The sequence below is a fragment of the Aotus nancymaae genome, unplaced genomic scaffold, assembly GCF_030222135.1.
Source record: "Aotus nancymaae isolate 86718 unplaced genomic scaffold, 86718_ANA_hifiasm-v0.15.2.pri h1tg000019l, whole genome shotgun sequence".
NCBI lineage: Eukaryota > Metazoa > Chordata > Mammalia > Primates > Aotidae > Aotus > Aotus nancymaae.
This window is the reverse complement of record NW_026988431.1, coordinates 9,008,313-9,033,940: the sequence shown is the minus strand read 5'-3', so window position 1 is coordinate 9,033,940 and position 25,628 is coordinate 9,008,313. Positions and strand designations below refer to the sequence as shown.

Sequence of the window (25,628 nt, the reverse complement as noted above, 5' to 3'; positions counted from 1 at the left end):
ATTTTCTGAGTCATAGGAAAACCTCAGGTGGGCTGTGGAGATCCAGGGAACATTTGTGGTATTTTCATCCTGATGTTGCAATAGGAATATGATCTACAAATCTTGCCTGCTGGCCTCAAAATGCCAAAAAGGCAATAACATAAGCTTTTTTTTAAAAAAATGAATGAACCGAAGAGGGGGCAAGTAGAAGGGAGATTCAGAAATATGTTGTTGTTTACTCACAACAGTAAAGATGATCAAAGGGTGGGCAGTTTTTTGATATCTTTCACTGGAAATCAACAAGCATCTTATTATAGAAAAAGGAGGAAAAAGCATATGTCCAAATTAGCAAAAGATGGATGAATCCTTTTCTGAGCAGCTTGTGAGCTCATTAGCTAATCATGGGGCTTGGATAAAAGGGGCAATTTGAATTATCTAGTTGTTTATTGGAAAAAGGTAGAGCATGGTTTTCTGTTTTTTAATATGAAAAATACGTAAGTGTTTAGAATTTTCATGAGTAGGGAAGAATCACTGAAAATGTAACCATAGATGGCAAATCAGATAATAGAGATGAAAAATAGGGTATGTTTATGATTTTAGAAAGATGAATAAAAACAATTTTAGATTGAATTGGACCTAAGGCATAAGTTCAAGCATTGAAAGTGAATTTTGTAGCAAAGCCAGAGAGAAGAAAAGCCAGCATTTTTTAAAAAAATACAAAGATATATTGTCAGTTACTAAATACAGCTAATTTCACCAAATGAAGACTATTTTTGATTGTTGAAATACAAAAAATTATTATATGAAACATGAAAATAAGGCTACATTACTATGCATGGGCATAATATTTTGTTTTATATAAAATAGTTTATTTGAAATTAGTCATACATGGGTTCAAATTCTGACTTTATCACTTATTTGTTTGCTAAGGTTACGTAACAAAGTTCTGCAGAATGGGAGGCTTCAATAACAGAAACGTATTTAACGAAGTGCCACAGACCCAGTGGCTTTAACGATAGAAATTAATTTTCTCACAGTTCTGGAGGTTGGACGTCTAAGATCAAGATGTGGGTGGGGCTGGTTTCTCCTGAGCGCTGTGAGGGAAGGCTCTGCTCCAGGCCTCTGTCCTTGGCTAGTGGAGGGTCATTTTCTCCCTGAGTCTTCACATCCTCTTCCCTCTGCATGTATCTTGTCCAGAGTTCCTCTTCTTTTAAGGATACCAGTCATATTGGATTAGGGCCCCACCTTAATGACCTCAATTTGATTACTTCCTTTAAGACTCTATTTTCAAAAATGGTTACATTCTGAGACACTAGGGGTTCATACTTCAACATATAAATTTTGGGGAGACTGAATTCCAGCCTATAACATTTACTATGTTTTCATGGGCAAGTCACTTAATTCTCCTGAGATACCCCCTCATCTTTAATATAGGGGTAAAATATCGTTGTAAGATGACACGTCAATCATTCACAATTGTGGCTGATACAGAGTAAAAACTAAACAACAACAACAAATATTATTGCTGTTATTATTGTGATAAAATACAGTGTGAGTTATAGTTAAAAGCACAGAAAAGGAAATGCTCATTTTAAAACTGTATTTCTCCAGCATTGTCAGCAAGTTAAGATACATCTTTGTATTCCACAGAACTTGTCCTGATCCTCACAATCGGGCTGTCTTGGAACAGATGTCACCTCCTCTGGTCTTTCCTGACCCACCAGCTCATTAATATCTCCTACTCAGCCAAGAAAATAGGTGTCTGGCTATAGAAAATAGTCTGATTTCCTGCCCAGAAACTGTTTCAGGTGAAAAAAAACAAATGAAAGGGAAGTAAAAGAAGAGAGTTAGAGCATATTACGTTTTTTGAGTACCTGCAACCTAGTTTTCCAATCACTTTTAAACCAGAGTTATTTTTATAGCTAGCTTTCAGAGCTGAGCCCCTTCGAGTTGAAGCTCCGCTGAGAGAAGCCAGAAGAGGGCAGCAAAGTGTCAGGCAGTTGGGCCTGCGGCAGGGCTGATTGACAGGAGGTGTAGGGCCCATGTTATTTAGCAGAGAAGTTTCCCTCTAGACCATGGTTCTCATTGTGCTGCATCTCAGAACCTCCCGGAGAGCTTTAAAAAAATTCTTAATGTCCATGTTTCAGTCCAAAGCAATTAAATCAGAATAGAGAGGAGGCAGAGGTTACATGAAGGGGCTGTTGGGGCATGTCCCAGTCCATTAGAAGCCTAAAGAAACTTGGGATTTGGGGAAGGACTTGGATGACAAAGGGCAGCCAGGCTCATTATTCAGATTATATCCACCATCCCAGAGAAGAGGGCCTTGACATTTTAAAATCGTGACCAAACCGAAAGAGATTTGTAGTAATTTGAAAGTTGCCCTTTAAACGCATTAAATCGTTGACATTGCTAAGTGAGATGATTTTCAACAGGGCCATTTGATGAGATATGGCAGATGCAAAATGAAAGTAGATCACTTTGGTAAGAGTATAAAAGAAAACAAATGTCACCCACCAAACAGGCAAAGGCAGGAGGTGAGAAGGAGGATGAGACTACCCAGGTGCCCTGTGTGAGAGGCCACGCCCATCCAGGAGCGCTGTGCGAGAGGCCACGCCTATCCAGGAGCGCTGAGCGAGAGACCACGCCCATCCTTCCTGCTGATTGAGCCGAGGCACACCTTTGTGCCCTCAGGCAGGAGGAAGGTTACTTGAAGAAGGTTCAAACAAGTGCTTGTGTGGCTAGAAGTCTGGAAAAAATGAACTGAGAGAGATTTACAAAGAGTGTTTGTGGAAGGAGATTTACAGATTGTAGATTATGGAGAAAGAAGAAATTCTGACTCCACTCACTACACCCTCAGCTCTTGAGAAGCGTATGGACTGGGTGAGTTGAACATGTAGTGTATGAAGAAAGATAATTTTGACAATTGAATCTGTTTGTTCGAAGTGTGAATGTTACCTGAGCAGGCGGTTTGAGATGCAGGTGTTAAGACTCTGCTTGTCAACTCTTTGAAGAAAATAAAATTTCGTAGTGTGACCCACATTATACTGGACATTTTCAAGCCCTGTTGTCCTAGAATTATTATCTTTTTGAAAGTCAATTATGAAGTCTTGAGAGTTGACAGAACATAGATTTGTTTTGTTAAAGTAGTTATTTTCAAAAGGTACCGTGTATCAGAAAGTCTGTTAGAAGACAAATTGGTGAGCCTCCAGAATTTCTGATTCAGTGGGGCTTAAGAATGTGGATTTCTCCTAGGTTTCCAAATGATACCAATGTTGCTGGTCTGGGGACTAATGTTTGAGAACCACGGCTTTAAGGAAAACATTTTTATCATTCCCAAAAGAGGCAGATTAATCAGTGTGGAGGCGCCTGGAAAATGCTCACCTCTGCTTGGCTCAGTGATTTCAACTTTGTTCATTGGAATCACCGGGGCGCATTGCAGCTACCAGTGCCCAATTTCCACTCCCAGAGTTCGTTGTAACTGCGTCGGCAAGTGGTCTAGGTGTCAGGATTTGAAATCTGTGGGTGACTCACATATGCAGCCAGGGTTGGGAACTGTTAGCTAGCTAGCCAACATTATGGTGCCTGTTGGTCTTTTCTTATGTCTCAGGATAGCCTCAGGAATTAGGAAGTCAAGATGATGAATAATCTCAGCTGACATTTGTTGAAAGCTTTTTATGGGTCAGCACAGTTTGAAGCACTTCACGTGGACTATCTCATTTAAACTTCACAGTGAGAGATGTGCTATCTATTACCCCTACAGACACAGTGTCTGTGGCTTATGGCTCAACAACAAAGTTTGAGAGACTTGGCGAAAATATGAAAGGAAAATTGCAAAATTGAAATTAATATTAATCATTTTTACAACAAAATGATAAAAATCCCTTAACTGTGATTTTTAAAATTGCCTATATTAAATCAGGAATGTATGTCCTTTTGAAAATGTGCTTACTATTTTGTAAGGTAAGATTATCAACGTGCCTATGAAAGTTTTATCTTTGCCCTGCTCACAACAATTTTACTTAATAGAAATTATTGTTAGGCCGGGCACGGGGTCCCACCCTGTAATCCCAGCACTTTGGGAGGCCAAGACAGGCGAATCACGAGGTCAGGAGTTCGAGACCAGCCTGGCCAAAATGGTGAAACCCTGTCTCTACTAAAAATACAAAAAATTAGCTGGGCGTCATGGTGGGCGCCTGTAATCCCAGCTACTTGGGAGGCTGAGGCAGGAGAATTGCTTGAACCTGGGAGGTGGAGGTTGCATTGAGCTGAGATCGCACCACTGCACTCCAGCCCGGCATCAGTGTGAGACTCTGTCTCAAAATAACAACAACGAAAAGAAATTATTGTTAACTCTACTTTGTAGATCAGAAAATTGAGGCACAGAGGATTTAAATAATTTGCTTTAAGCCATACTGCTAAGTAAGGGATAAAGAAGGAATTCAAATATCGAAATTCTGACTTTGTATGTCAAAGTAATGTCATGTCATGTAACATAACATAATGTAATGCATTCCTCATATACACATACACAGACCCAGATACACACATGCCTTTTCAAAATTGCCTAGGGAAATTGTAAAGGAATTGCAATTTGGGGCTGTTGTAAACGCTTTCAGAAAATCTATAGATCACTAAGCTCTTTGACCTGCAGTTCAACAGGGCAAGGCCACTGAGTACAGCTACTCAGGAAGTTCCAGGAATAATTGGCGCCTGCTCTGTTTGCAAAGTTTGTATGACAGTGGCACCCTGGAGCTGGGCAATGTGGCAGCTCTGCATCAAGGCCACTAACTCTGGAATCTTAGATAGCAGTAAAGATCTTGTTAAATATTGCCTAAAAGAAAGAAAAAGTGAAAAACTGAACAAAATGAGTGAAAACTCATACCGTCGCTCTCATCGGAACTGAGGTCCAGAAAAAAAAAAAAAAGAAAGAAAAAGTTAGAAAAGCATTCAGCAAACACCCCTTTAAAGAAAAAAATTATAAGCTCTTGAGTGGTATGCAGTAGTTGATGTACTCAAAAAAAAAAAAAAAGAAAGAAAGAAAAAAGAAAAGAAACTGATGCCCAGAGAGCTTAGGTCATGTGACTTCCTCCCAATCTTGCTGCCAGTTAGTGGCAGTACCAAGACTAGAAGGCAGACCCTGGAGGCCCCTGGTGTAGATATGAAGCTTCCTGGCATTTTCCATGGCTGAATTTCAGCTAAGAGAGGTGTCAAGTTTCCACTACAGAGGTTTTTGCAAAATGTCCTGAACTCCTGACTTAATTTCAGAGGCTTTATATGCCCTCACAATTGGTGGAGAGGAAGAAATACTAAGCTGTCGGCTTAGCAGACAAATATTTATTTTTAAAAATGTCACCCTCTGGCACACGAGCTGAGCATCTTGTCACAGTTGAAATTCTTTTTCCTCTCCTGCCATCTGGTGGTAATTCTGAGCCACATTTTCATTCAATTGTGCCAGATCCCAATAGTCATTTCAACAAAATTTGTTTAGCTTTTAAGGTTATTACTGCTCAGAGCATAATCACATTCTTAGGAAACTTGGTATTTTTTATTTACTATTCAGGACAGAACAATGGTTTGTGATTCTTTTTGTATACCAGAGTATTTCATTTCTGCGAAATATTTGTTTCTAAAGGATGTGACATTGTTAAAAATAGACTGTGAATATATATTAATCTATATTTTACATAGAATGGGAAAACAAGATGTAATTTTATTAAAGTGGATATTTACTTAAACATATGAATCATTGGTTGCTGTGGTATAAGCTTTCGAAAGAAAAAAATTGCTATTTAAAAAAAATTCCTTTTGAAATGATCACTTGACTGTGGCTATTGTTGCTGATTTTCTTGTATCATCAAGTATTTGCTCACATTACACTTATAATTGACAGAAATCAGTTTCATTATCACTGCTAACAATTATTTGTTAGATCCATTTCTAGAATGATCCTCGACTTTTCTGCCCATCCACTAGTAATGGTGATTTTCTATAAAACCCCACTTTACAGCTTCTCTGCAGAAATAAGCCTGGCAAGCATTGGCCCACTCCTTCAGTTGCCAACTTCTCTGTAACTCTACCTATGGGACCTCTGTCTTAGGGATCGGACTTTGATGGGAGGTGGTGAGTTGGGTGAATGATCCCACTTTCTCTTTAATCTCCAGCCTGGCAAATGTTTTCCTCTAGAACCCAGGTCAAGTCTACTGTTTTAGCCTGGTTTCTGCTGCTACGACAGAGTACCTGTGACTGGGTAATTTATAATGAACAGAGGTTTATGACAGTTCTAGAGGCTGGCAAGTTCAAGGTTAAGGAGCCCATAGCTATGAGGGCCCTCATGCTGTGTCATCCTATGGCAAAAGGCGGTAGAGCAACAGACTATGCAGGAGGAGGGAAGAGGCCCAAACTCATCCTTTTATCAGGAGCCCACTCCCACTATAACTAACCTGCTCCCACCATAACCGCATTACTTCATTAAGGAGGGCTTTGCCCTTTTAAGGATCTCACCTCTTAACACTGCTGCATTGGGGATTAAGTTTCAAACAAATTCGTTTTGGTGGGTACATTCAAACCATAGCACCTATCAAGCTGTAAAGAAAACCTCTGTTATGTAAAAATCAAACACAAAATTATAAATAATTAATTAAAGGCTGAAAGAGACTCTAAATAATCATAGCCACGTCTTCAAGTCAAACTAACAGTTACAAAAATGGAGAACAGAAACATAAAATGCAAACTTTGGAAGAGTTAGTTGAATATTTTTATTTATCCGAAGTCAACATGTAATTAGTGTTTATTCTCAACACACAGTGGTAACACAAAAGATGACTGAACAGGATTTGTTGATTAAAGGATAGGATGAATACTAAATGCTTTGAAATTAGTTTGAAAAGTACTAGTTGAAAAAAAATTTTTAATATTTTTAGTCAAAAAATTGTTGAAATGCTTGAAAATTATTAGTCTGCTAAATGGAAACAGAACATAATTTGTTGATTAAAGAGAAAATAAATACTAAATGCTTGCAAATTATAAGTTTTACCTTATAGGTACTACTTTTACCTATTGTGAATTTCCAGCTCACTTTCCCAGTCCTATTGGTATGTCTATGCATGGGATAAACAAAACAAAGCATCCTGAAGTCTTTCATGAAATTGGATTAATTAATTGGTATGAGTGTGTTCCTTGTGTTGTACAATGTCTTTTTGTAATGTCCTATTCCAAAGTTTTTAGCATGTTAACCTAAAGATATTTCCTTACCCTGACAGCCAGGTTACTGTTTTCTTGTTGTATTATATTTGTAGAACTAGAAAACACTAAAAACTTCTCTACCACATGAGAATAAATTAAGGGACAGAGAAAGGTCTTGATTTGTCCAACATAAGAGCTAGGAAAAGAGACGAAGTCCCAGGTTTCTGGCCTCTATATCCAGTGCACTGCCCTTCACAATTGTAAAGACATTCCAGGCACAATCAGCAATGTAAATGTCATCATTTACGAAAATAAAGTCAATGCTCTAGAATAATACTTCAAAAATTGGCCAATTTTCCCATATAGTCCCTTGAATGGGGACATTTTTCTGTGATTAATAAATTGGGTCAGTAATACAACAGCATTAGCAGGTTAGGAAAATGGCCAAACACTAGTCAACATGAATTTTCCTCTATGAGGTTGTCTTAGTCCACTCTGACTGTTATAACAAAATGCCACAGATTCAGTGGCTTATAAACAGAAATTGATTTCTCATAGTTCTGGAGGTTGGGAAGAAGTCCAGGATGAAGACGTCAGCAGACTTGGTGACTGGTGAGGGTCCACTTATTGGGTCATAGATGACCGTCTTTTCACTGTGTCCTCACATGGCACCAAGGACAAGGGACCTCCCTCCAGCCTACTTTAGAAGGGCACTAGCCTCATTCTGAGGACTCTGCACTTATGACCTAATTATTTTCCAAAGGCCCCACCTCCTAATGCCATCATCTTGGAAGTTTCAGCATATGAATTTAGGGGACATAAACATTCAATCTATAGCAGAGGGTGGTTGATGTCTTTGTCTACACACTGCTAGCTTCAGAAATCTCCAGCTACCTACCTGATTAATTTCCAAGGCATTGCAGCTCCTGGATTGTGTGGAGAAGTCTCCAGGCTAGGGCACAGATTGAGTGGAGCATACTGGAGCCACGGGACAGGGAGCATACAGGATTCAAAGAGCCCAGGGCGGTCAGGGGACCTGCAGATAATTGGTATTGTACACATGGTATTTTTATATATTTTTAGCTTTGCTTTTTACAATTCTCTTTTTTACCTTGTGGCCAGAAAAATTTTAAGTGAGAACTTTCCAAGTTCCTAGGCTGTGGGCTGAGATCAGGTACAGTGTGATGCTGTGACTCACTCTTTCCCCAAAACTTACTATGGCTTTGGTTTCCAGAAGTAGTTTTGCTACCACGTTCAGAAATTATGTTTTTAAAAGTGAAACATTAAATTATTTGCCCGCTTTCTGGTAAGTTTGTTGTTTATCAGCAGATAACTTTGGCTTTTAGACGTGAAATCCATGCACTTGAATGTATAAAGTAACCCTTAACAGAATGCATACAGCTCTGTCAAATACATTTGCTCATAAACACTTCTTGTGCCTCAGTAAGAACTGAACCAGAGATAGGTATATTCTCAGAGTATGTCACTAAAAACACTCATATAAAACCCCCTCTAGCTACTCAAGTTTAGGCCTATGTACAATATAGCTTTTGTTCAGCAGTTTTATTTTTATCTGAATGTGTGAAGGCTTTCAGCAACTGTTCTTTATGGGCCTGCATGCCACATAATCTTGAAAACCAGCATTTTATTGATGCATAAAAGCCTTTCTAGTCAAACAAGTAGGCACAGCTATCTATTTTTCCTCTTAATATGAATATGAATCTTGTGCTTCCTAGTTAAGGTATTCGGAAACCTTAGTGGGGGTGGGTTATCATGTACTTCTAGAGAATGCACTTAGTTTGATTCTGCACCTTATCCTCTGCAGAATTCTGCATTTGAGGCAGGATTGCATTTATTCGCACCCCATCCCTAAACCAAAACCATCTCCTGCTTATGGACATTTGTGTTTTATTGCCATAGATCTAGAAACTCAAAAAACTTTGGTAGCCAGCTGCCATGTAAGATATGTAACCACAGTGAGACCACCGTACTGGAGAGGACACGTGTAGCCACTCGAGTTGACTGCCCAGCTTCAACCCCAGCCAACAGCCAGAACAGACCGCCAGCCATGTGAGTGAGGCATCATCCATGGCCAGCTCAGCTGAGTCTAGATGACTGCAGCTGCTGCAGATACCCAACTGCAATCATGAAAGAAACCCTAAGCAAGAGCTGCCCTCCTCAGCATTTTGCCCAGAGAGAATTTTGGGGGGTGACTGGACGGGATTACTACTTAAAAGGTTGGTGAAGGATCCAGGGAGGGCTGATGCTGGCAGTAAGAATATTTATATCTTATAAGCCCATAATAATCTCAAACATAACTCCTACGCTTCTACCTTTCAAAGTGAAATCAGTGGGACTGTATTTTTGCACTTCCACATAAGCTCTATCAAAGTGTCTGTTACCGTTTTGTGACTTTGGCTTTCCTTTGATGTTTGACTCCAACTAAATTGTCTCATGAATGTTCGCGGGAGTGACCTTTACCCCTTCTGACCCTGTATAACCTGACGGCTGATGCCACTGTTCTCTCTGTATTTCTCTTTTTCTTGTCTCTCAAGCAAAATTATTGAATTACTGCTGTTCAGTGATCTTTTTTCCCTCCCAATTCTTTGCCAATTTTATTTCTTCTTTCTCTAAATGCTACTGATAACTCCTTTTAAATTGCATCATAATCTGGACATTTTATTTAAAACAAATTTACTGAACGGTAGTTGTTGAGAGTATCTGGAGAAAGAGAAAGAACTTACAGTCATTTCATTTGGAGGAAGTGTTGTTTAGAGAAGTTCACATACATGAAATAGAAAAGCAACATACTTTGGTTACACATAATATGATGGATACAGTGAAACGAGGGGCAGGACAAGAGGGTGATTCACCTCCTCCAGTTTTTTGAAACAATTTACAGGAGTCTAGAATTCATCCTTTTGTTCTTCACAAGTCTTGCTTACATTTATCTGTGAAACCTCGACTTACAGTCGCCCTGTGTAAAGTAAGTCTCTCACCATTATCATGGTTTTTTCTCAGAAATCTTTTTCCCTTAGCAATGATTTCAATTTTGTAAGAACTGTAATTTAAAATTTCTGTGATTTTATAATTACTGTTTTGTGATTACTATTGTTTATTTGGTTACATAAGGGCTCTCTCCTCCACTGGAATTTGAGCTCTTTGAGGAGGGCAGGGAGGCTCTGCTATCCTTGTTTGCTGCTGATTCACCAGGACCAGGCATAGCTCTATGCATGTATAGTATGCTTAATAAAAGCTTGTCACCTAAATGCTGGTAGTGTCATGTTGAGGCCATCACCGCACCATTCTTGTGGTTGAAATAATTGTACATGTTCTTGCTGCAGAAATTATGGCTATAATATGGGAACTGGATTACCAGAATTATTTAATTAGTAATATTTACATAAACAGAGATAAACATGGCCATAGGGAAGTTTATTGAGGTGATAAAGCTTGGTTGTGGTGGTTTGCATTGCCATATTTCTTCTTTCTCATTTCTAGACACACTAGGAATAGCTGAATGTTCATAAGACGTCTTAGCTCATTTAGGTTGCTATAACAAAATACCATAACTAGGTGGCTTGTAAACAATAGAAATTGATTTCTTACAGTTCTGGAGGCTAGGAAGTTCTGGAGGCTGGCAGATTCAGTGTCTGTGAGGACCTGCTTCCCAGACCACGGGTCCACAACCCCCAGGCCATGGACTGATACCAGTCTATGGCCTGTTAGGAACTGGGCAACACCACAGGAGGTGATGGGCAGACCAGCAAGCAAAGCATCATCTGTATTTACAGCCACTCCCCATCACTTGCATTACAGCCTAAGCTCTGCCTCCTGTCAGATCAGCAGCAGCATTAGATTGTCATAGGAGTGCAAACCCTATTGTGAATTGCACATGCGAGGGATCTAGGTTGCACACTCCTTATGAGAATCTAATGCTTGATGATCTGTCACTGTCTCCCATCACCTCTAGATGGGGTTCCTACTGATTTTACATTATGGTGAGTTCTATAATTATTTCATTACATATTACAATGTAATAATAATAGAAATAAAGTATACAGTAAAGGCAATGCACTTGAATCATCCTGAAACTCTCCCCCAGTTCAGGTCCATGGAAAAATTGCCATCCACAAAACCAGTCTCTGATGCCAAAAAGGTTGGGGACTGCTGTCCTAGACCACTGATCTTTTTGCTATAACTTTGCATGGTGGGAAGGGGTAAGGGATCTCTCTGGGGCTTCTCGTATAAGGGCAATATGTAATCCCGTTCATGAAGGCTCTAACCTCATGATCTAAGGTATCTTCCAAAGGTCCCACCTCCGAATACCATCACCTTGGGGCTTGGGATATTCACACATGACTTTTGGGGAGACACAAACATTCAGACTATAGCATAAGAACAACTCAAAGTAAAAAAATAAAAGATCCTTTAAAATCCCAAGGAATTAATTGATTTTGCATGTTATATTTAGGATATCATAATGGGAAGGGAGTGAGCAAGTGGCAGGGGGCTGGGATGAACAATTTTTAGGTGGCGAAACTTTCTAGCATCCCTCAAATCACATCACATTGGATACTTGCTTCTCTTCTAACCCATATAGTTATCCTGAGCTAGTGATTTTGGATTCAAAAGGAGGGATATTAAGAAGTGGTTTGAGCGAGTGTGTCTGACTGACTCTGTTTATTTGAACTTCAGAAACACACCTCAATTTGTAGGAAGTGGAAACAGTGCCATCTCAGCTAATTCCAGCAAAGTAGAATTATGAAGTGAAGAGAACAGAGAACGGATAGATAGACCTGGAGATCAACTCTCCCCTGTGCCACCCAGCAAATTGCTGACTTCATTTAGCCATTTTAAGCCTCATTTTTTTTCACTTATAAATTGTGAGATGATAATTATGAAGTTTCACATAAATCATATATGTGAAATTCTACCCACAGTAGGAAATTAACATATACCAATTACCTTATGAATAATTCAGGAAATCCTAACATTCTATGATTCTGTAATTGTTATGAATCAAATATAAGTATTTATGCAAATTTTTACATAGAGCTTCTTTCCTCTGAATTAGTAAACTGTAGGTAGCATGATTCACAAGAATAAATTAAATCTCACTTTATTCTTTTCACTTTGCACTTTCTTTCAAAGTACAATTGATTACACAATTAAAGTGTGTAAATCTTGTTTATAGATTGGTGGGGTTTTCCCAAATGTATAGGCACATGTGACCACCACCCATATCAAAATGCAGAATATTTCCTGTGCCACAGATGGCCTCATGCCATCTCTCAGTTAATACTCTCCTCCAAAAGTAACCACTAATCTAACTCTGTCTCCATCAAATAATTATATCAGATTTTTTACTTCGTATAAACAGAATAATACTGTGTATTCTACATTGTATTTAGCCCAACATGTCTATGAGATTTATCCATATTTTTATGTGAGTAATAGCATAATTTTAAAGATCAGTCCTGGTCTTGTCAAGAAAGAGTTATTTTTAACAATAAAAATATCTCCTCACCCCCAAAAAACTATCCATTGTTTTTTAACATAGTCTAAATGGATTCGCTTTTCTTTATACTCCTTTCTGAAGAATATTTTTCTGTTTGTTGTATCTGTGATTTATCCCTCTCCATTTCTGCCATTTGAAGGTCCTGCTCATCTAATTACATAAAACTCAGTCTGACTCCATTTTGTAGTTCTATCAGATAAATAGTGATGCTTTATATTTCATCAGTCAAGCATAAAAAAGCACAGAAAACTGAAATTTTCACAAGTCCCCTGGCAAGGGCTTCCTGATATTCAAAGAGGGAAAATGATTTATTTATTTCTGCATTGCTGGATTCATCATTCAGTTTGATTTCTTTAGGGAGCAAAGTGTTGAATATCCCTCAGGGTCAGGTTTTGGAGTATTTTTACTTTAATTATTATAGACAAAGAGGAGGAAGTGAGAAAGCCTAAAATACAGGAGTAATAAATTTATCTGCTCCATAATATGGCTAACACAGCTCTTTTATTATATTAAAGACCTGGCACAAATCAGAGTCTACTTCATTCTGTGGATATTGGGTTATCAGGGCTTGATGTCATTAAACATCCAAATTATGACTAGTTGTTCTTGTTTTATTCCCATGCTAACCAAGAACTTACTGATTACAGATTGGAAACTCATGAGTTTTACCTTGTCAAATATATAAAGATCATTGAAAATTAATTAATTGATGTGATGATTGCATATATCAGCCTTTGCGAACCACATCAAGTTTAGTTAGTATCCTTGGTCAGTACAACTTTGCTAGGCTGAGAGTCTGTCACCAAGACAAGGGTGTACAGTTAACTTTCCTTAGGCAATATATGTTGAGGATGCTGTGTTGCACTGTCCAGATTGCTCTGTCAGGACTAAGGATTCATTCACCCAGCTGTTGGGGAGGTCGTTACCTGTCTCCAGAATTATCACTGCTGATGACAATCATCTTTCTCCCAAATCATCCCCTTTCCCAGGTCAGCCCACATCCAGTGACTAGTCAGTGTAAGAGAACAGAGATCTTGTACTCTTGTCGTAACTGGCTACAATGCTGAAGGACCGTCCAGCACCAGGGCTTCCCATTGGGTCAGCTGAGGCCTTTGTTGAGACTGCATTGCATTCCCTCTTCTGCACAATCATGCTTCTTTCTCCTCTTTCCTCAGGTGTTGATCTTAAGGACATGTCCTGATAAATATGTTGCATCCATATCAGAATCTGTTATGAACTGAGTTTTGTTCCACAGATTCATATGTTGATGCCCTAATCCCCAAAAGGACTGTATTTGGAGATAAAACTTTTAGAAGGTAATTAAAGTTAAATGAGTTCATGAGAGCAGGGCCCTGATCCAATATGATTGGTGGCTTTAAAAGAAGAGCAAGGGAGAGATCTCTCTCTCCACACACATATGCAATGCACCTAGGAAAAAAAAATGTGAGGACACAGCCAGAAGGCAGCCATCTGCAGGACAGGAAGAGAGCCCCCACCAGAACTAACCAGGCTGGAACCCTCATCTTGGACTTCCGGCCTTCAGTAACATGAGACAATACATTTCTGTCATTTAAGCACCCTAGTCTGTGGCACTTTGTCATGGCAGCCTAAGCTAATGAATATACCCTCTGTTTGATTTTATATCTTCTTCAAACTTCAATAGCAATCAAAGATCCAAGCATATTACTTTCCATTCTCAAAACTCTTTTTCTTCTTAGGTAAACTCTTTGTGGTAGTTCAATGTAAATAAAATTCACAAATGATAAGTGTAGTTCTCAATACTTTATTTATTTATTTATTTTTACAGTTTAAGCAAGGCTAAGGCTATATATGTATTTTATTATACTTGAAGTTCTGGGATACGTGTGTAGATTGTGCAGGTTTGTTACATAAGTATACATGTGCCATAGTGTTTGCTGCACCCATCAACTCGTCATCTACATTAGGTATTTCTCCTAATGCTATCCCTCTTCTTGCCCCCTCAACCCCCAACAGGCCCCAGTGTGTGATATTCCCTTCCCTGTGCCCTTATGTTCTCATTGTTCAACTCCCACTTATAAGTGAAAACATGCAGTGTTTGGTTTTCTGTTCCTGTGTTAGTTTGCTGAGAATGATGGTTTCTAGCTTCATCCATGTCCCCGCAAAGGACATGAACTCATCCTTTTTTATGGCTGCTTAGTATTCCATGGTGTATATGTGCTGCATTTTCTTTTTCCAGTCTATCATTGATGGGCATTTGGGTTGGTTCCAAGTCTTTGCTTATTGTGAACAGTGCTGCAGTAAACATACATATGCATGTGCCTTTATAGTAGAATGATTTATAATCCTTTGGGTACATACCCGGTAATGGCATTGGTGGGTCAAATGGTATTTTTAGTTCTAGATCCTTGAGAAATTACCACACTGTCTTCCACAATGGTCGAACTAATTTATACTTCCACCAAGAGTGTAGAAATGTTCCTATTTCTCCACATTCTCTCAAGCTTTGTCTCCTGACTTTTTAATAATTGCCATTCTAACTGGTGTGAGATGGTATCTCATTGTGGTTTTGATTTGCATTTTTCTAATGACCAGTGATGATGAGCATTTTTTCATATGTTTGTTGGCCACATAAATGGCTTCTTTTGAGAAGTGTCTGTTCATATCTTTCACCCACTTTTTGATGGGGTTGTTTTTTTCTTGTAAATTTGTTTAAGTTCCTCGTAGATTTTGGTTATTAGCCCTTTGTCAGATGGATAGATTGCAAAAATTTTCTCCCTTTCTGTAGGTTGCCTGTTCACTGGGATGATAGTTTCTTTTGCTGTGCAGGAGCTCTTTAGTTTAGTTAGATACCATTTGTCATTTTTGGCTTTTGTTGCAATTGCTTTTGGTAGTTTAGTTATGAAGTCTTTGCCCGTGCCTATGTCCCGAATGGTATTGCCTAGGTTTTATTACAGGTTTTTTTTTTTTTTTTTTTTTTTTTTTTGGTTTTAGGTCTTATCTTTAAGGCTTTAATCCATCTTGAGTTAATTTTTGTATAAAGTGTAAGGAAGTGGTCCAGTTTCAGTGTTCTGTATATGGCTAGTCAGTTTTCCCAATACCATTTATTAAATAGGAAATCCTCTCCCCATTGCTTGGTTTTGTCAGGCTTGTCAAAGATCAGATGGTTGTAGATATATGGTGTTATTTCTGAGACCTCTCTTCTGTTCCATTGGTCTATATATCTGTTTTGTTACCAGTACCATGCTGTTTTGGTTACTGTAGTCTTGTAGTATGGTTTTAAGTCAGGTAGCGTGATGCCTCCAACTTTGTTTTTTGTTTGTTTGCTTTGTTTTTTTGTTTTTTTCCTTAGAATTGTCTTAGCTATACAAGCTCTTTTTTGCTCCCATATGAAATTTAAAGCACTTTTTTTTCTAATTCTGTGAAGAAAGTCTACGGTAGCATGATGGGAATAGCATTGAGTCTATAAACTACTTTGGGCATTATGGCCATTTTCATGATATTAATTCTTCCTATCCATGAAAATGAAATGTTTTTCTATTTGTTTGTGTCTCTTTTTATTTCCTTGAGCAGTGGTTTGTAGTTCTCCTTGAAGAGATCCTTCAAATACCTTGTAAGTCGTATTCCTAGGTATTTAATTCTCTTTATAGAAATTGTGAATGGAAGTTAACTCATGATTTGGCTGTCTGTCTATTATTGGTGTACAGGAATGCTTGGGATTTTTGCACATTGATTTTGTATCCTGAGACTTTGCTGAAGTTGCTTATCAGCTTAGGGAGATTTTGGGCTGAGACAATGAGTTTTTCTAAATATACAATTATGTCATCTGCAAATAGAAACAATTTGACTTCCTCACTTCCTATTTGAATACTCTTTATTTCTTTCTCTTGCCTAATTGCCCTGGCCAGAACTTTCAATACTATGTTGAATAGGAGTGGTGAGCAAGGGCATCCTTGTCTTGTGCCGATTTTCAAAGGGAATGCTTTCAGCTTTTGCCTATTCAGTATGTGATTGGCTGTGGGGGTTTGTCATAAATAGCACTTATTATTTTGAGATATGTTCCATCAATAACTTGTTTATTGAGTGTTTCAAAGGCCTTTTCTGAATCTATTGAGGTAATCATGTGGTTTTTGTCATTGATTCTGTTTATGTGATGAATTATGTTTATTGATTTGCATATGTTGAACCAGCCTTGCATCCCAGAGAGGAAGCCAACTTGATCGTGTTGGGTAAGCTTTTTAATCTGCTGCTAGATTCGGTTTGCCAGTATTTATTGAGATTTCTATATCAATATTCATCAGGGATATTGGCCTGAAATCTTCTTTCTTTGCTGTGTCTCTGCCAGGTTTTGGTATCAGGATGATGCTGGTCTCATCAAATGAGTTAGGGAGGAGTCCCTCTTTTTCTAATGTTTGGAATAGTTTCAGAAGGAATGGTACCAGCTCCTCTTTGTACCTCTGGTAGAATTTGGCTGTGAATCCATCTCATCCTCAGCTTTTTTTGGTTGGTAGGCTATCAATTACTGCCTCAAACTCAGACCCTGTTATTGGTGTATTCAAAAATTCAGCTTCTTACTGGTTTAGTCTTGGGAGGGTGTATGTGTTCAGAAATTTATCCATTTCTTCTAGATTTTCTAGTTTATTTGCATAGAGGTGTTTATAGTATTCTCTGATGGTAGTTTGTATTTCTGCGGGATCCTTTATCATTTTTTTATTGTGTCTATTTGATTATTCTTTTTTATTTCTCTGGCTAGTCTATTTTGTTAATATTTTTAAAAAGTACAGCTCCTGGATTCATTGATTTTTTTTTTTAAGGGTTTTTTGGGTCTCTATCTCCTTAGTTATTTCTTGTCTTCTGCTAGCTTTTAAATTTGTTTGCTCTTGCTTCTCTAGTTCTTTTAATTGTGATGTTAGGGTGTCAATTTTAGATCTTTCCCACTTTCTCTTGTGGGCATTAAGTGCTATAAATTTCCCTCTAAACACTGCTTTAGCTGTGTCCCAGAGATTCTGTTACGTTGTGTCTTTGTTGTCCTTGATTTCAAATAACTTATTTATTTCTGCCTTAATTTCATTATTTACCCAGTAGTCATCCAGAAGCAGGTTGTTCAGTTTCTATGTAGTTATGTTTTGAGTGAGTTTCTTAATCCTGAGTTCTAATTGGATTGCACTGTGGTCTGAGAGACTGATTGTTATGATTTCCATTATTTTTCATTTACTGAGGAGTATTTTACTTCCAATTATGTAGTCAATTTTAGAATAAGTACTATGTGGTACTGAGAAGAATTTATATTCTGTTTATTTGGGATGGAGAGCTCTGTAGATATCTATTAGGTTGACCTGATCCAGAGCTAATTTCAAGTCTTGAATATCCTTGTTAATTTTCTGTCTTGTTGATCTGTCTAATATTGACAGTAGGGTGTTAATGTCTCCTAGTGTTGTTATGTGAGAGTCTAAGTCTCTTTTTAGGTCTCTAAGAACTTGCCTTATAAATCTGGGTGCTCCTCTATTGGGTGCATAGATATTTAAGAGAGCTCTTCTTTTCGCATTGATCCCTTTACCATTATATAATTTTATATATCAGAGACTAGGATTGCAATGCCTGCTCTTTGGCTTTCCATTTGCTCGGTGAATATTCCTCCATCCCTTTATTTTGAGCCTATGTGTTTCTTTGCACGTGAGCTGGGTCTCCTGAATACATCACACAGATGGGTTGACTCTATCCAATTTGCCAGTCTGTGTCTTTTAATTGGGGTATCTCATCCATTTATATTTAAGGTTAATATTGTTATGTGTGAATTTGATCCTGTCATTATGATGCTAGCTGGTTTATTTGCCCATCAGTTGATGCAGTATCTTCATAGTGTTGATGGTCTTTACATTTTGGAATGTTTTTGCAGTGGCTGCTACCATCTGTTCTTTTCCATGTTTAGTGCTTCCTTCAGAAGCTCTTGTAAGGCAGGCTTGGTGGTGACAAAATCTCTCAGCATTTACTTTTCCATGAAGGATTTTATTTCTCTTTCACTTATGAAGCTTAGTTTGACTGGATATAAAATTCTTGGTTGAAAATTCTTTTCTTTAAGAATGTTGAATATTGGCCCCCACTCTCATCTGGCTTGAAGGATTTCTTCAGAGAGATCCACTATTAGTCTGATGGGCTTCCCTTTGTGGGTAACCTGACTTTCTCTCTGGCTACCCTTGACATATTTTCCTTCATTTCAACCTTGGCGAATCTGACAATTATGTATGTTGGGGTTGCTTTTCTCAAAGAGTATCTTTGTGGTGTTCTTTTTTTTGTTTTGTTTTGTTTTGTTTTGTTTTGTTTTGTTTTGTTTTGTTTTGTTTTTGAGACAGAGTCTCTTTCTTATTGCCCAGGCTGGAGTGCAACAGTGTGATCTCAGCTCACTGCAACCTCTTCCTCCCAGGTTCAAGCAATTCTTCTGCCTCAGCCTCCTGAATAGCTGGGACTACAGGCGTGTGCCACCATGCCCAGCGAACTTTCGTATTTTTTATAGAGACAGGGTTTTACCATGTTGTCCAGGATGGTCTTTTCTTTTCACCTCATGATTCACCCGCCTTAGCCACCCAAAGTGCTAGGATTACAAACATCAGCTACAGTGCCCAGCTGTTCTCTGTATTTTCTAAATTTGAATGGTGGCCTTTCTTGCTAGGTTGGAGAAATTCTCCTGGATAATATTCTGAAGTGTGTTTTCCAACTTGGTCCATTCTCCCCATCACTTTTAAGTACACCAATCAAATGTAGGTTTGGTCTTTTCACATAGTCCCACATTTCTTGGAGACTTTGTTTGTTCCTTTAGATTGTTTTTTCTCTAATCTTGTCTTCATGCTTTATTTCATTAGGTTGATCTTCAATCTCTGACATCCTTTCTTCCACTTGATCAATTCAGCTATTGATGCTTGTGTACGCTTCATGAAGTTCTTGTGCTGTGTTTTTCAGCTCCATCAGGTCATTTATATTCTTCTCTAAACTGGCTATTCTAGTTAGCAGTTCCTGTAACCTTTATCAAGGTTGTTAGCTTCCTTGTATTGGGTTAAAACATGTTCCTTTAGCTTGGAGGAGTTTGTTTTACCCACCTTCTGAAGCCTACTTCTATCAATTCATCAAACTCTTTCTCTGTTCTGTTTTGTTCCGTTTCTGGTAAGGAGTTGTGATCCTTTGGAGGAGGAGAGACATTCTGGTTTTTGGAATTTTCAGCCTTTTTGCACTGGTTTTTCCTCATCTTCATGGATTTATCTACCTTTGATCTTTGATACTGGAGACCTTCAGATGGGGTTTTCATGGGCATCCTTTTGTTGATGTTGATGCTATTGCTTTCTGTTTGTTAGTTTTCCTTCTAACAGTCAGGACCCTTTTCTGAAGGTCTGTTGCAGTTTGCTAGAGGTCTACTCCAGACCTTGTTTTCTTGGGGATCACCAGTGGAGGCTGCAGAACAGCAAAGATGGCTGCCTGCTCCTTCCTCTGGAAGCTTCATCTCAGAGGGGCACCTGCCAGATGCCAGCTGGAGTTCTCTTGTATGAGGTGTCTCCCAGACAGGAGGCATAGGGGCCAGGGGCCCACTTGAGGAGGCAGTCTGTCCCTTAGCAGAGCTCGAGCACAGGTCACTGCAACCTCCATCTCCCCAATTCAAGCAATTCTCTTGCCTCAGCCTCCTGAGTAGCTGGGATTACAGGTGCCCACCACCACCCCCAGCTAATTTTTTGTATTTTTAGTAGAGACGGGATTTCACCATGTAGGCCAGGCTGGTTGCAAACTCCTGACATCAGGTGATCCACCTGCCTCGGGCCTCCCAAAGTGCTGGGATTACAGGTGTGAGCCACCGTGCCCTGCCTGGCCATTACTTCTTTAATTATATTTTGTATGTTTCATTCTTTTTCTCCTCCCCTCTGGGACTCCAACTATAAGAAACTACATATTTGGTTCATAGACCTGAAATGTAATTTTAAAAACATATTTCTTACTATAACGTTATTATAGTTACTATATAACACTATATAGTCATTAATAACTATATAATAGTATATAGTTATTATTTCTTACTGTAACATTATTAAACATGTTGAAATGTGAGCCTGTGTGCAGTTCAATTTCTATTTTCTTTCCATAATGTTCGTAAGTATTGCAAACTGGGTGACTATAATGTCTGTTTTTATGCACATTTTTAATTCTTTTAAAGGGAATGCCTGTCTTTCTCACAGACAATGATCTTTCCTTTGGACATTTTCCATGTGATTATGAAGTTTTGAGTTCTCTTGGGAATCTTCATATGTAGACAGATATATTACCAAAAGCTGTTAGTGGGAGATCAAACAGTTGTGATCTGAAACCTGGATTTAGACAACACTACTGTTGTTTAAGTCATTCATTCAACCAGTTAAAAGCTTCTTAGACCAGAGGCAATTCTGTTATCTCTTTTTTAGGGAATTGAAGCATTGATATTTCATCTCCTCCTCATAAGATAATGTTGTATTATTTTAATGTAATATTTCCATTGTTGGCCAAGGATATATATATCAGCAGCATGTGTTGATTGCAGTAGCATTAGGTCTATGGTAGTATTATTGTATAAAGTAACCACAGAGAAAAAGACAGGGTATTGGAACTGTACGGCACTGCTGTGTTATCCTACTGCTTCAGTACCCCAACTGTATAGACAAATAGGGACCCAACTCAGCTGACTTTTTAAGAAAGGAATTCCACTCCATCAGGCTTCTTTGGGGTGTTTTTCTCAGGTTTACAGCTTATCATCAGCTGATTATTTTATTATATAAACACTAAACTGTGCTCTAAAGAAGACAAATGTTACTTTTTGATGATATAAAGAAAGGTATATAGCTTTGCAATTTAATCATAGGTTTCATTTTAAAATAGGTATTAATATAGGAAAAATTAATATTGCTACGAAACAGCAAGAAAGAAAAATTTCATATTGTATAGTATTAATAGATTGGGATTTCAGAGTAATCATGTTTCCATAGGTATGCACTATAATTTGGGAACAAACCTTCGCTTCCATAGTCAACCAGATTATCACTTCCTATTTTGATCACAACCCTTCCTGAGACAAAAGCAGAGACTGACCACAGAGAGAGGGAAGGAAGAATACAGTTAGGGATTATATCCCCATGGCATCAGCACTGTGATAAAGGAGGAATTAGGTGAGGAAGCAATGTAGAAAATAGTTGGGATTGTATTGCTGACCTATTTCTGGTTCCTATTTAATATTTGAGATGAGATAGGTTTAATCTGGCCAGCTAAGAAACAGGCAATAGCATACTATTTTCATATATCATACCTTTGGGGCCATTTTTAAAATCAAGTAATTTATATTTAGTGTTTCTTAATTATTACATGCTATCGATTACTTTTATTATATATGAATATTAGATAGTAAGTATGCTTTAACTTACTGGTTATAACTTTACCCAAGTTTATGTAAAATCCATCCTGAACACACTTTGATTCATTTTTTTCAATGATGATTTTGTATATTCTACTCTTTCAACACTTATGTTGATAATCTGAGAGTTAACTGTGCTATTTTTTGCTCTGTCTATCCTTCCTAAAATACAGAGAATAGCTAATTACTCATCATTTGGCAGCTTCCTTAGCCTCTACTCAATAGATGCTAGTTCAATCCACACGTGGTTGTGACAACTAAAAATGTTTCCAGACATTGCCAGATGTCCTCCGGGGGAAAAATTGTCCCCAGCTGAGAACCACCACTCTAGGTGCTCAGCTTATGTCAGACAGAAAACACTTTGAGTTATAATCATATGTTAAGCTAAAGCTGTAATTCAAAAGTAAGCAATGGTATCATTATTTTGAATAAAAGAACATACAATATTTTTTTAAATTTATAAAGTTAAATAGTAACCATTTCAAGAAACCATTTTATTAGGCTCTTAGTGAAGTAAATGATATGCCATTCAAAGTACACAGAGTAAAAGAATCTTTCACCTGCCTCTACCCGCAGGTATCTATTTCAGTTTGGCAAGCATTGTTGCTATTCCTCCAAAATTTTGGGATCATTCACTTAGGAGTTTAGCCCTTTAATTCAATCCAATCCTGTCCTATTAAGGCCAAGAATTATTGCCATGAGAACGTTGCCAATCTGGTTACATTTCAAAAGACTTTTCTATTTCTAATGAAATTGTACAAACTTGTAAGAGAATAACAAGTTGCATGTGGTTATCATATGAAAAGGACTTTATAATACAGAATCAAAGCTATAGAAGAGACATTTACAAAGTCATCAGCAAAAGGGAGCATAAATAATGAGTAGGGGAGAAGGAAACTATATATCACCAGTATTTTTTAGTATTTAAAGAAGCCTAAATTCTGTCATCCTTACCTAACTGCATCAGCATCATTTAAATAAAATTGCTCATACATAATCAGGGGCAAAAGATTGTCTCTAGAAGCTCTACTTTCCTTTTGTGGCTGATTTTTCCAGCTATATAGAATTTTCAGTGGCATCCCATGGTCTTAAGCAGTCTACCATGACCAATGAGTCAAAAAGATCTATTCAGACTCCTGTCTAACCCTACTATTTGCATCAAAGAGGCAATGCCTCATAAGAGGTATCAAGTATTACCTGCTACTGAGGTGTTTGTGTTAAGCCAAACCCAAAGGATGAAGAAGGAATTGGGGATTGGAAAGTCTTCCTGAAAATCAGACCATCTTAGGTTTGAGGGAGAATCTTTTTTTTATTATTATTATTTTTAAGACGAGGTTTCACCATGTTGGTCAGGCTGGTCTTGAACTCCTGACCTCAGGTGATCCGCACGCCTTGGCCTCCAAAGTGCTTGGATTACAGGTGTGAGCCACCATGCCCGGCCTAAGGGAGAATCTTTAAGACAGACAGGCATTGGCATGAAAGAAGATGTTCAGAAGAACAAAGGGAAGGTTTAGAATCTGTGTAGAATGGAGGAAGGCAGACAGATACTGTCTCACTAGCACTCATATACATTTGAGGCCAGTTCTACACATAGAAACACTTGTATTAAGCCAGACCTTAAAGCAGCCACTACAATTCAGATGTACCTGAACATTAAAGAAAGGGAAAAGTAAACATAAAAGAAATTATTGGAGGATTTTGCAAACTAGATCTATGGGACCAAAGTCTTTAGCAAACAAGGCCAAAATATGGCATGTTATTAAATTTTCCAGATATATCAGGGAACACTGGTCTCTGTGCTAATAACTCAGACATTTACTTAGTTGTCTTTCAGTCAAAATACCTGTACCATAGGTATACATACTAATAATGCTAACATGTGTTGAGTCCTTAGTATATATGCAAAATTATTTAATCCTTGCAACAGTATTCTGAGGCAAATACTTTATCACCTGCATTTTACCCACGATGAGGAAGTTCACACTTAGAAAGGTTAAGTAACTTGCCCAAGGTCATACAACAAGGATTCACACCTAAGCCAGTCAGATCCAATGCTTAAGCATTTGTCTACACTTAAATGATAGTTCTCTGGCAGAGGCAAATTCTTCTGCAAAGTGAGGGAATGAGTGAGGAACCAAATCAACTGGGTTTTCCTGCATGGACCCACTTTCTTTCTTAGCTCAACATACCCTGGTCTCCAGATGGACTTCTCATGAGATTTGACTTCTTGTGAGATTTTGCCAACTTCTTATGGCAGGAGTTGCTTTGGGAGGACTGGGTGTAACTCAGAGAGACCTTGCAACTGCAGTGCGCCTGGTACAATTCTAGAACCTATTGAATGGTAGAGATTCCTTAGCAAATCTCAATATAATGTGGGCAAAACCAGCCTCTTCTACAGCAACCCTGAACCATAGTGGAAACAGGTCTAGGCTGCTGGTCAACGAGGGTGAGGAATTTGAAGCTTGGTCCTTTATTCTATCTTTGTGGTCTATAACAGCCAACTTATTTTCTTGCCCTGGGACCCCTCATGGCATATGAGTGACTGGATACAAATATAATCTCTAAAAATCTCTAAGGAATCTTGGCTTCTGTTATCTCTCAAGTAAGATGAGAAGTTACCGAGAGAGAGCTGTTATAAGTGGATGTTCATGGTTCACTATCAGTGAAGGCGTCTGTAAAATGTTGTTTTTGAAAGTAAGAGAATATACTGGATTCCCTTCCCCACCTCCATGCCATCATATGCTGCCTGTGGAGTTGTGTGGATCTGAGGATTGAGAGTTCTCTTAATAAGCTGTGTACCCTGACGACATGGCATGGATTAAGTTGGCTTTCTGTTGTGTGTTTCTTTTTCCCCCTGTGTAGGTGACAGTGTCACACAGTGGTGAGAACCTGGCATTTGTAGCTACGGTGAACCAGGTTCTGGTTCTTGATTCTGTCACTTACTAATTGTGTGACCTTGGGAAAGTTCACACAGTGGAAGACACTCTATGTGCCAATAGCTGTACCTTTAAAACTAGAAAATTAATAACTGCTACCTGAGAATGCTAGTTAAGCAATTATATTGCATATTGCAGTTGTTAGGATTTTCAGCTGAAAATTGGAGCAGTTGAGCTCAAACTGACTTAAGCCAAAAAAGGATTTTATCAGTTCTTGTAAAGAAGTTCAAGACCAATCTCACTTCAAGCATAGATAAATCCAGGTGCTCAAAGGATTTTTGTCAGAATATTTCTTCTCCTAGCTTCAGTTCTGCATTTTTACTCTTGGTGTTGGCTTAATTCTCAGAGAAGTTCTTCTTTGAGGATGTAAGGGTGGTCACCAACACCTCCAGGCTTAGTTAATCCAGCAGAAAGAGGGAGGCTTTTTGCCCAACTAGCCAAACCTTCAGATTGATGAAGTGTCATTTCCATTCCTGAACTAATCACTGTAATTGGAAAGATAGGACTGGCCAGGCATGCCAGGATACTCTAAGAAAATGTCCAGGTGTGCCAGGGGTCTTTTGGAAAATTTGGCTTATAAGCACTCCAAATAGGACCTTTGGACTTTTGCTATGTG

The 25,628-nt window shown here is 38.4% G+C and overlaps 1 non-coding gene across 1 annotated transcript; it reads left to right on the top strand.

Annotated features, from left to right (window-relative positions):
- The first annotated feature begins 4,791 nt into the window (after positions 1-4,791).
- On the top strand, positions 4,792-4,887 carry LOC135275961 (small nucleolar RNA SNORD116). Its single transcript, XR_010343542.1, has one exon. It is a non-coding gene; the product is annotated as a small nucleolar RNA SNORD116 (small nucleolar RNA).
- Positions 4,888-25,628: the final 20,741 nt, after the last annotated feature.